The sequence below is a fragment of the Globicephala melas genome, chromosome 13 (genome assembly GCF_963455315.2).
Source record: "Globicephala melas chromosome 13, mGloMel1.2, whole genome shotgun sequence".
Classification (NCBI taxonomy): Eukaryota; Metazoa; Chordata; class Mammalia; order Artiodactyla; family Delphinidae; genus Globicephala; species Globicephala melas.
This window is the reverse complement of record NC_083326.1, coordinates 48,428,427-48,441,282: the sequence shown is the minus strand read 5'-3', so window position 1 is coordinate 48,441,282 and position 12,856 is coordinate 48,428,427.

The following is a 12,856-nucleotide window of genomic DNA, read 5'->3' as shown; positions in this document are numbered from 1 at the left end:
ATACAGATGGCCAAGAGGGACATGAAAAGCTGCTCAACATCACTAATTATTAGAGAAATGCAAGTCAGAACTACAATGAGGTATCACCTCACAGCAGTTAGAATCAGTATCATCGGAAAATCTACAAACAACAAATTCTGGAGAGGGTGTGGAGAAAAGAGAACCCTCTTGCAATGTTGGTGGGAATGTAAATTGATACAGCCACTATGGAGAACAGTATGGAGGTTCCTTAAAAAACTAAAAATAGAACTACCATATGATCCAGCAATCCCACTACTGGGCATATACCCAGAGAAAACCATAATTGAAAAAGACACATGTACCCCAGTGTTCACTGCAGCAGTATTTACAATAGCCAGGACATGGAAGCAACCTAAGTGTCCATTGACAGATGAATGGATAAAGAAGATATGGCTCATATATACAATGGAATATTACTCAGCCATAAAAAGAAACGAAATTGAGTTATTTGTAGTGAGGTGGATGGACCTAGAGTCTGTCATACAGAGTGAAGTAAGTCAGAAAGAGAAAGACAAATACCGTATGCTAACACATATATATGGAATCTAAAAAAAAAAAAAGTGGTTCTGAGGAGTCTAGAGGCAGGACAGGAATAAAGACATAGATGTAGAGAATGGACTTGAGGTCACGGGGAGAGGGAAGGGTAAGCTGGGACGAAGTGAGAGAGTGGCATGGACTTACATATACTACCAAATGTAAAATAGATAGCTAGTTGAAAGCAGCCGCATAGCACAGGGAGATCAGCTCAGTGCTGTGTGACAACCTAGAGGGGTGGGATAGGGAGAGTGGGAGGGAGAAGCAAGTTGTAGGAGATATGGGGATATACGTATACGTATAGCTGATTCACTTTGTTATACAGCAGAAACTAACACACCATAGTAAAGCAATTATACTCCAATAACTATGTTAAAAAAAAAAAAAGAAAAGAAAAGAAAGAAAGCCTCCGGGTTGCCTAGAAGCAGAAGCGGAGTCCCAGAGGAAATCAAGGACATCTTCTGTGTCATCAGCTCCATGTCCCTTTATGCTTCTGTTTCATGCCTCTCTCTTGCTGCAGTTTCTTTTTGTTTTTCCAGCCCTGTGGTAAGAAGTGATTACCAGGAATAACTTCTGAATTCACAGTTTGAGTGAAGGTAGACTGAGATGGGAGCTTTGAGGTCCAGGTTTAAATTCCTGAGAAAGAGATTCAGATACCCCAGACTGGATCAGGTTATTGCCCCAGGGCCAATCAACTGTGCCTATAAAGGTGGGACCAGGTGGCATAAACTTGGCTGCTCCCCAAATAACTCACATCCCCACGAGAACGGAAAGGACAGGCTGAGCTGCCGTCCTCAGGAAATTGGAGATGGGAGGGAGAGCTGTGCAGCCCAAACACAGCAGGGTTGCTGGATACCCTTGAGGAAATTTACGCACATATGAGAAGTGGTACCATCGCAAATTTTGTTTTATGGTGTCAGCTGGGTCCTTGACAGAGTCCAACAGTCCTTTTATCCATCTGTAGTCAGTAGTTCCTCAGTCACCTAAGTTGATTTTCAACCTTCCCGCAATCTTTCCACCACCTCCTACTTTACAGAAAAAATAAAAACCACTGGGCCCAAAGTCTTTCAAGCCTCAGTTACCGCTAGCTGAGAAACTGATCCACACCCACACCTTCGCATGCCTTCTCCTGTCGCTTCCTGCTCTAGCAGCTCATCCCTCTATGACACGTCTTCATCTGCTTTGCCTCCAGGTTTTTACCTATAACTATAATTGTGGTCCAAGGTCAGGCTTCTCCTATAAATCTCGCTCTGGCCCTAGCTCCCTCTTCCTTAATTTACAGTCAGACTTCTACCTTCGGAGTTTGATTTCCAATTTCATCCTCAATACATTCAATCTGGCTTCTGCCTGCCCCACCCCTCTGAACACCAATTCCTGGTAACCTCTCTGGCTAAGGTCGCCAGTGACCTCCTAATTGCCAAACCCAATGGGTGATTTCCAGCCTTTGTCTTAATGTGCCTCTCTGCTGCATTAGACACGATCTTCTAAATATGTCTCGAATCATTTAGTTTCTCTCCGTCCCTGTGGCCATGCCAGACCCTCTTCAAATTTCCCCTGAACTCTTGTAATATTTCCCTTAATGGCTTTGGTTTTACTCTTTCTACTGCTATTCAAGTTATTTTTCTGAAACAATCTGATCAAGCCATTCTCCCACTTAAAATCTTTCCATCACTCTCCATAGCCCAACCAAATGGGCTCAAAATCCTTACATGGTATAGAGGGCCTTTTATGCCATGAACCCACCAGCCTTCCCATCCACTTCTTTTGCCCCCACCTCCCCTTTGTCTCCTGTGACCATGAATACCAAGCTGCTTTTAGCTCCCTCAACAAGCCACCCTCTTGCGTGTGCTGTTCCTTCCACCACGTGCCCTGGGATATTGCTCTGTTTTTACATCTCAGCTCAAAGATTCCCTCTGCAGTGAAGCCTTTCCTGACTGCTCCAGGCAGAGTTCACTGTTTTTCTCTTCTGGATTCCCAGGCCCCTTATATGTTTCTCAATTGTAGGGCTTCTCACGTTGCATATTTATGATTTTTTTACACGTCAGCTTTTCCCATAGATCACCAGTTCCTCAAGGGCAAAGGAGGGGGTTTAATCATTCTTAGTCAATAAATATGTAGTAAATGAATGAGTAAATGCGAAGGGGTATCCGTGGAGACTGAGCTGGAAAACTGTGGAAGTGAAACAACACAAGTTGACAAGAACATGGATCGTTTCTACTTCTGCCCTTGCTGTCCTTTATTGAGATTTAACCTGTTTCCTTCGATTGTATATTCCCTGATTCAAGTAAATAGGGCCTCCTTCATTTGCACCTGCTATCTTTTATAGCTCCCATCAAGGTATTACTCAGCTCCTTCTGGCTTCTACCTCTTTGCTTTTCTCCTTAAAATCCAGTTTTGAAAAGTAAGTTGAGGAGTGCAGCCACTGAAAGATCTTCATTGATTTATTTTGCCTTCCTTATTTATTAATGGGACCACTTTCTCCTTGATATTTCCTGTTTTGCTCTCTGATGTATTTGTAAAAGCTCTGCCCCTTCCTTTCAACCCCTCTGCACTTGATCACCCCAGCTTCTGGTGATTGAGGGTTTCCTTCTCTCACCATCAATTCTGACTCTAGTTGAGAAGCTTTTAGGTCTCCTTCCCGAAGTGCCTGTGTCCTGCAAAATTTTCAAATGACCTTAGACCTTTGTGTTGATCCTTAAGAATCAAACTGCTGACTTCTTCATCCTTGCATCCTTTTCTCTTTCACAGCTTTAGTTCTTGCTTAGCTTAGTGGTTAAGAACATGATCTTGGGGCCAGGCTCCCAGAGTTCAAATCTCAGCTCTACCACTTACTGACTGTGACCTTGGTCAAATTCTTTCAACTTTGTACTTTACTTCCCTCTTCTGCCAAAATGGGCTCCATAATAATGCCTACTTCCTGAGGTCCTTGTGAGGAAAGTTTATTGAAAGGTCTAACATACATAAAAGAGTGCTTGGCACAGAGTATTCCTTCCATGGGTCTTAATTGTTTCTACTGTTTCACCTTCACCTCTTCCCTCACTTTTCTTTTCCTGTTCTCTGACTGGTTAGCATGAAGCATTCAGGATCATCTCCTCTGAGCAGGACATTTTTCTGGGCATTAAATGTGTAATGATCAGAGGGTGAACACAGGTATAAAGAAAAGTCAGACCCTGCTTATAAACCTTGGGGATTGTAACAAAAGAGAAATGGAAGTGACATTTTATCACACGCTTACAGGGCTAGGCAATGTGATAGGTACTTTATATAGTTTATCAGCTATTATTTCTTCCTTACAGCAGTTGTTTCAGGTTGAAATCATGATCTCTACATTTTATGGAGGGAGAGATTGAAATATAGTACAGTGAAGGTTCCAACATCACAGAGCAGGAGTTAGCAGAAGTGGAATTGGAAACCAGATTGGCCTGGCTGTAAAGCCCGTGCCCTTAGTCACATGGCTCTATCCCATCCCAAAGAGAAGAGTGTTATTATTATTCTGTGATGAGATGTGAGATCAATGGAAGAAGAAGGAACTGAAGCAGGTGTATCATTGTTCTAGTGTGCGTGACAGTTAAGGAGTCCCCGATAAATAGGTGACTGGAAAACTGGGATAACTCTGAGAGTAAGTACTACAGTTTTTGTTTTTGGCTTTTTTCAAGGAGGGAGGTGCAGCAGAGAACAAGCAGCACAGGGCCCTGACATTTGTAGTAGCTCGGTGAATGTTTGTTGGATGAATACATGAAAGCAAAAGAGCAGGCAGGGTGGAGCATTGACAGTTCTCTGGGAGCTCACCGTGGGGTGGGGCTGTGGGCAGCGAAACCTGGCAGGAGGTCCCAGGGCCAGCTGGTCCTCTGGTTCAGAGTGTGTGCAGGACACCACGGCGGTGGTGGGGACATCAGGAGGGGCTAGAGTTGGGTGGGAGGAGAGAAGGTCAAGGGCACCTCCTGGGGCTGCCCACTGTGCCGGCTGCTTGGGAAGGGTTTGATTCATAGGAGGAGTGGGGCCAGGCCACATCCACACTTCCTTGGTGATGGGGGACCCCTGGGCGGCTTCACTGATCCTCTGTTTCCTCCACGAGGTCTGGCGTGGATACTGAGGGGCAGCTGGCTAACCTGGGCTAACCCACACACAGGTTCACGTCTGATGTGCCCAGGAGACATGAGGACTCATTTGAGGTGGCCAGGTAACCCACGTGGGCCTTGTTGTTAACAGGGCGACTCTGGTTGCCCTTCTGGAATCCATACTCCCTGCAGTGACCTGAAATCCATTCAGGACTCTGACCTGGAGCACACTCCAACCTGCTTCTCTTTTCTGTTCCTCACATGAGGAGGCTCATTTTTGCTTCAGGTCTTTGCATGGGCTCTTCTATCTGCTTAAAATTGTCTTCTCTGACTCCTAGAAAGGCTGGTTCCTTTGTATAAGTCAATTCTAAGCTCCAGTACCTCCCTACTGCCCTGTCTAACACAGTCACAGTCTTGATTGTATCACCCTGTTTTATTTTCTTTATAGCATTTATTGTTACTCAGAGAGTCTGGTTTGTTGTTTCCTTGCTTAATTTGTCTTTCCCGTGAGTCTAAGCTCTAGGGAAGCAAGAGTCTACTCTGATTTGTTCGTTGTTCTTGCCCCAGTTCTGAGGGAAGTGCCTAGCACATAGTAGGTACTCAATAAATATCTTTGGAACAAATGAATGGATCTGAGTATCACTCTTGGTGCACTAGACTTAGCTTTACGTGAACATACTCAGTCTCTGTCACCATTAAATTTCCCTGGTTTCTGGTTCAAAATACTAGAATGCAGTTTTATAAAAGTGAAACTGTAGAATTTAATTGAATGCAATGCCTGGAACAGAGTTGGACTTCTGTTCTGTAAGATCACAGAAGGGAGAGTAACTGGCATGATTTTAAGATTCTGCAATGTGATTTACTGTAAAGTGAAAAATCAGGTTACCAAGAAGCACTTTTATAAATATTATGTTTTCTCCTTTCTCCATTTAATAAAGAGAAAATCCACCTTGATGTTCATTTGGGGTTCAGCACTTACAAAGTTCAAAATTGAGAACCAGTGAGGGAAATTCAATCCTGCCTATTCATTTGGAAGTGTTCCTGTGGAGAATTTCCTGTTCATGTTTTTACAGGTTAGAACACATTTTAGTTCTTTCCTGAAGCAGCTTTACTTTCTCTCTTTTTTCTTATTTTAAGGAAGCAATCAACCCATGCAGTGTTTCTCAAATGTCTTAATCAAGTAGCTGTCACTGGGAAAGCCCATTCATCCTCACAGCTTTAGCCTTCAACCTGCTTCAGAGCAGTTCCCTTACTTCCTTTTTTTGCACCGACTCCTCATTCTCTTCCTAGTCCCATTTCCTCTCGTGCTTCCAGGACTTCTTTATTTCTGTGTCCTGCCTACACTTGAAATTTAATGTAACAAAATAGCCCAGTATCTAACAGCCAGAACAAAAACCCCTCCTCAAATTCCCAAATGACCTTCAAAAGTTCTACCTGTGTCTTAGTCCCTGAAAAGTATGGTCTTGGGGTTACTTTTTACTCCTTTTCCTATAGAAGAATCTGAGGAATAGTGTCCAAGGTCTGCAGTCTTTTGGGGACGGGAGGAGCCTCTAAGGCCTCTTAGTTTTCCTTGGGTCTTGGGCAGAAGGAAGTGTCTCCTGAGCATCTACAGAGATTCCCACTCTCTTGCTCAGTGCCCCTTATCATCTGCCCCCCTCATGCATAGACCACAGTCTTAACCTCTGCACTGGGGCTGGCTGATGAAAATGCTTCTCGTGTGATGCCAATCTGCTCCAGCATCACTCTCCTTAGTGGAAGAGTCTTATTTTTGCCTCCCAAGGTAGCAGATCTGCCCTAAGATTTCTCAGCAGGCCCCACCCTGCTTCGGGTACCAGTATCAATGATCCCCAGGCCTGTGGTCCCAACCTTCCCAAGCCCTCACTTTTCCTAGAGCAGGTAAAGCCAGACATATACTTTAAGCTTATTCCTTTTGAAATGCTTTACTTTGAAAACAACAAGACTTTCAAACATGTCCTTAAAATAAGCCACTTTTCACTAGCAATACCAAAGACAAGTTTGGGTAAGTTTCTTTCATTCAAAAAGATATGTATTGAAAATCTTGTATGTGCAGGCACTGAGCTAGAACCTGGGGAGTCCAGGTGGACATGAAGACTTGAGGAAGATAGACGTTGATAAAATTATCACATAGGAATGTGTCCTTGCAATAGTGATAAGTCCTTTGAAAGGAAAGAATAGGGTGCTATGAGAGAAGGCAACTCATGCGATTGACTTTATTTAGAATGCAGAGCCAGGAACTCATAGAAGTGATTTTCAACTGAAACCTAAGAAGTGGGTAAGAGGTAGGAAAGCAAAAGAGATAGCAGTGTGGGGATAATGCACCAGCTAGAGGAAACTGCATGCAAAGGATCTGAAGAAAAATGAGCTTATCTCTATGTTGGATAAGCTTATTCAGGGCTGCTGGAAAAGAATGAGCTAGTCATTGAGAAGAATGGTAGATATGAGGTGAGCTTGGGGAGATGGTCAAGGGAACTCCATAGAGCATGTTTGGAATTGATATTTAACTGTGAAAACAAATGAAAGCTATTGATAGTATTTAATCAGGGGAGAGAAGGATCATTTGAAAAAGATCTCTCTGGATAAGGAGTTCGAAGGAGTAGAGTGTGGAATCAGGGAGACCAGTGAGAAGGTTACTGGAGTCTTAGTTTGTAGGGGAGGTGTTAGATATGGGGAAACAGAGACTGATTGAAGAACTATTTTGGAGATAATCATGAGGGTCTTCAGAGTTAGACTAAATGCTGAGTGTGAGATGGCAGTATCAGAATAAGTCTTGGATTTCTGCCGTGAGTGCTTGGTTGCACAGACAGGTTCTCTAGTGATGCTGATTAAGATTTGGAGAGGAACAAATTTGGTGGCCTGAGACCAAAAGCTGAATTTGAGACAGGTTGGATTTGAGATGTCTTGGATACCAAGGGAAGATGTCATGTTGCTGGTTTACTACATAGATCTGGGGAGAAAATAAAAATTTGGGAACATTGGCATAAAGATGGTATTTAAAACCATGAGAGTGGATGTGATTGCCTGGGAAGAGAGGAAAGAAAAGTATCTAGTTTGTCCTTATCTTCATGATGCTAAATAACTTGACCAAAAAAAACTGATGCAAAAAATTGACAATGTCTTGTTGACTTGAATTGTCTGTTTAACTGGATTCACCCATTTATCTGGAAGCCCTAGGAACTCCTGACACAGACATGGCTGGATAAATCAACATTTCTCCATTCTTTCTTAGAAATCACCTCCTATAGCAACACAGATAAAGAAAATTAATTCAACTATCCCTCCTCTCCTCCCCCCACCCCCCCCTTTTTTTTTTTTTTTTGCGGTACGTGGGCCTCTCACTGTTGTGGCCTCTCCCGTTGAGGAGCACAGGCTCTGGACGCACAGGCTCAGCAGCCATGGCTCACAGGCCCAGCCATTCCGTGGCATGTGGGATCTTTCCAGACCGGGGCACGAACCCGTGTCCCCTGCATCGGCAGGCGGACTCTCAACCACTGCGCTACCAGGGAAGCCCCCCCCCCACCTTTTTAATTTGTGAAACTAGAAGATAGATGCAATCTCTGGATTCCAAAATGTATGAAAGAGTTGTTGAAACGAGCTGAGATGTAGCAGAAGCCACGTGGGAGAAAGTTAAGAGAAGAAACACAGAGACTAGAGAGAAGACCGAGTGATATCAGTTCTTAGAAAGTGCCAGAAGAAAATACTCTCTGTGGCAAGAGGCTCCTTCCCAGAAGATAGATGTTACTTCTCTCTGAACCTGGTTTTTCTCAGGAAAGCAGAGGAGGCAGGACCATACAGAGACTCACATAGACTCTCTATATTGGCAGGAAACCTCCATCTCTGTAGTAAGGAAGAAAAACCTTTAGTTTATAAAACCTGCCAAATGGAAGACTACCCTTACTTCTCTCTCACCTATCGAGGATACTCCTCGATACAGCTGGCTGAGGGAAATCTAACTCTTTCAATAATGAGCAATAAAAATAAATTAGCACAACATTGATATAAAGATTCCAAAGAAAACAGGTGAAACCAGTAGCAATAGAAAGAAGACCTATCCAAGATCTGTCACTGTGGACTGTATAAAAATTATGACTAAACATTTTGCCGTAATTTTTAAAAATGAAGTAATTGCCTTTTTGAAGGAAGACCCCAAAATAAAATGGGAGAAATCAGAGAAGATATGGCAAGGAGATGAATTATGCTAGCAGGAAAGATGTAGAAGGAAAAAACAAACATCACAGGAATGAAGGCGAAATTGGAAGGAGCGTAAAAAATTGATACCCCTGAACACATAGTAAGGAACAAGAAAACAGAAAAGCTAATAAAATAAATGGAAACAAAATAAGAGTTTAAAAGGAATAAAGAGAAAAAAGATGGATATGGAATACAAGGGGCAATCCAAAATTCACAAAATTGGAGTCGCCAAAGACAAAACCCCAAATAATGAAACTATGAAAAATTGAAAACATAACATAAAATAATATGACAGAAATAAGATTGCTACATCAATCAATATAAATAAGCTTAACTCTCCCACTAAAAAAAAATATTTCCAGCTTAACTCAAAAAAAACCCTAGCTCTGGACAGGAGACAACCCTAAAATAAAGTGACTCCAAAAGGTTGAAAATAAACTAATGGGCAAAAATATATATATGGGGCATTTGGAGAAAGCAGGCATTGAGATAATAAAATCAGACAAGTAGAATGCAGGCCAAAGGCATCAGTCAAGTCAAAGAAGGAATTTTATGCTACTAAAGTATGCAATAATGCATAATGAAGATATCACAGTCGTGCTAAGTGTACACGGAATCCCACATTATCACTATTTATAAAGTAGAAATAGAAAATAAAGGAGAAAAAGATGGAAACACACTGAAAGGGTTTCTCAGTTGGACAAAAGTTAAGAAGGACAGCAAAATAAAGCTAACACTTAAAAACAAAATAAAAGAATCCAAAGCCCTTCATTAGAAAATTTAAAAGTTGTTCTAAAAGCTCTTGAGTCAATGAGAAAATAAAAACTCAAGTTACAAAACATTGGTAACTAAAGCATTACCGATTAGAATCTAAAGGATAAAGCAAAACAGTACTCAGAAGAAACGTTATAGCCATAAATACATAGATCAACCAAAAAGAAAGTATGAAAATAAGTGAATTAGGGAGCGGTATCTGGTAGCCCCATGAATACACACTCTCAGTCTCCTTTTCAACTAGAATGTTGTCAAATCCAGTGTAAATATTGAAGTGAGAGCCAATTTTGCTGTTCTACAGCCCTTGTCTAAGTGCATAGGTGAATGTTTTTCATTTTGAAATACTGAATAGTCTGTCTTCCATCACTTCTTGGAGATACAGGCTTAGGATTAAAACAAGAGTTAGCTAAACAATTTTCTCCTACTGTCTCCCCCTGGTGAACATAAGATGAAGACATAGAGGGATGCATGGGTCAGGAAAGAGATGAAACGTCACAGTAGGACAATTTTAGGAAGGTTTGTTTACACATGTGTTGGTAAGGACAATGATTTTCAACCTTGGCTGACATTAGAGTCACCTGGAGAGCTTTTAAAAAACATCAGTGTCCCTGGTCTTTCCTTTTGTAGCACTTTATAACAATCTGTGTTTATTTTATCAATGCCTGTCTTTCTTGAGACTGTAAGTTTCATGAGAACAGAAACCTCTTCCATTTGGATCCCTCAGTGTCTAGTTCAGTGCCTACTCAGTCACTCCAGAAATTTTAATTTAATTGGCCGTAGGAGAAGCCCATACAGTGGTATTTTAAAGAACTCCCAGGGATCTAAGGAGCAGTAAGGTTGGGGACCACTGGCGTAGGAGATGCTTAAGGGAGAGTGCAGTCCTCTGGGGCTAAGGCAGACAGGCTGTTGCCACCCTAAAGCTCAAAGGGGTCAGCAGGGGGAATGGCTCCTGGGAGTGTGGACCAGGCCACCGTGAGAGGAGCAGCAACCTTTGATCAAGAGACAAAACTGATTTGAGGCGAAGTTGCAGGGAGAGAGCCAGACCTTCTTTTCCTCCCTTCTTCCATTAACTGAAGCCAGTTGGAGGTCTAGAAGACAGAATCTTTGCTGTAGTCACACTGTCAGCCTCCCGGGGCAGTGAGCAGGGTGGAAGAGACTGGGGGAGCAAAAGGAAGATATGCAAGCACAGGTGGAGGTACTCCCTGCTGGGAACTGCTGTCCTCACGCACATATTACAACGGTTTGGGGGAGACAACTGGAGACAAATGAGATGAGGAGAATGGGTTGTCAGCGTTTGAGCTGATAGATCCCATTATCTGGAGAGATCCTCTAACGCATCTGCATCAGCAGACAAAAAATAGAATGAATGACTGAAGATGGGTAGGTGACAGGGGAGTTGGGCTAGACTATCAGAAAAGGTAAGCTTAAAAAAAGCAAAATGGTTCGGACACAGCTTTACAATGCTGGTGGTCCATCCCCTGCCTTCCTCCTATGCCCGGGGGAAGGTGGGGAGCAGACTTGCTCAGGGTCACAGCCTGTTCGATAAGGCTCTCAGTGAGGTCCTGCCTGAACACATGGCTCCTCTGGGAATTCAATACTGTGCTCTCAGTTTGAGTGGTAGCAATTAACTTACGTTTCTTGGGACTGGAGAATGATGGGAATCACATCATGGAACATACTATATTTGACCGTTTCCACCTTTCAAGGCCATGTAAGTGAATGTGTGTACACATATGCATTTCCTCCCATCAGCCATATATGTAACATGCAGCTATAGCTACAATGCAATTCTGGGGTTAACTACCTCGATCTCCTTACATATATAGCTGGAGATGGCTAAGGCAGTGGTCCTCAGCTGAAGCAGGCATCCTAAGGGCCTGTGGACACAGACTGATGGGCCCCACCCCAAGTTTTCTGATTCAGTAGGTCTGGGGTGGGACCCGAGTTTCTGCATTTTTAACAAGCTCTCAGCTGATGCAGAGCTGCTGATCTGAGGAGCACATGACTAGAGTATAGAGATAATCTCTCTTCTGGTTCTGACTCTGGATCACCTGTTCTGCTACTGCTGTAAACTCTGCTAATCCACACTCTGGTGATCTGTGTTAGTTTCATGTGCTGCCTGCAATGGCTCTGAGCCCTGATTTCTTTAACACAGAGTCTTCATCATTTGAACTTCTTTTTCTCTCCTTAGTTCTATTCCTGCTAGTTACTGAAAGGATCCATCGATTACCAGGAGGTATAATCTTCTCCATTTGTATCACTGATCTTTGCCAATTCCAACTGATGACCGTCAACAGCATCAATATACTTCCTCTCCTACCGCTGCTCTTGATGGAGTTACATAGAGCATTAGCTTAAGATTGGCTAAAAAGCAAGACGTGGCTCTACTGCTTACTGGCTATGTAACGCTGGATAAATGATTTGGACAATTATGCATCTGCAGAATGGGGTATTTATTCTTTTAGAGGGCTGTTGGGAGGCTAGAATGAAATAAGATATGCAAGAGGAAAAATGCCTGGCTCAATGAACATTACATAATAACGGATCACCCTGGATTTTGGCAAAAAAAAATAATAACTTTCACTTGAAAAAAATTTTCATTTCCCTCTTAGAATTAATTTACTTTTAATGAATTCCAAAGGCAGTGGTTCCCAAACTATGTTTTGAAAGGCAGTGTGCTTGGTGGGTACAGACTCACAGTCTAAAGTTGGCATTGCAATCTGGGTTCTGCCATTGACTAGCTATGCAACCTTGACGGTGTAACTTAACCTCAGTTTCAGCATCTGTGAAATGGGAATGGGAAGAGAACCTTCCTCAGAAGATTATATGAGGATTAACTTACATAATGCATGTTTGGGGCTTAGCCCACTGCTGGACATTTCATAAGCACACGATAAATTTTAAGTGCTGTTATTAGGTTTTGGAGAACAGCACAGTCTTATGAACTAGAGCTAGAGTTTGTACTTCAAAAATAATAAAATTCAAATAATAAAAGATTCATAAATGGAATGTTTTCAATTTTGTTTTTCCTTCAATACATTTTTAATCTTCAGTGATGGCTACTGTTTATCTTCCAATGAGTGCAGAAGGAAAAGTGGTACTTATTCTAATAGATTTTTTCCCCTCAGACTCCCACACTTGAGGAGTATTTTCTGGGTGAGCTGTATGGGGAGTTTTAACTTTATTGAGAGAGGCATTGTAGATCACAACTACCCTATGAGGCCAGTGTTTCAGGCCAGTGTTCAAGATCTAGAAGGTTG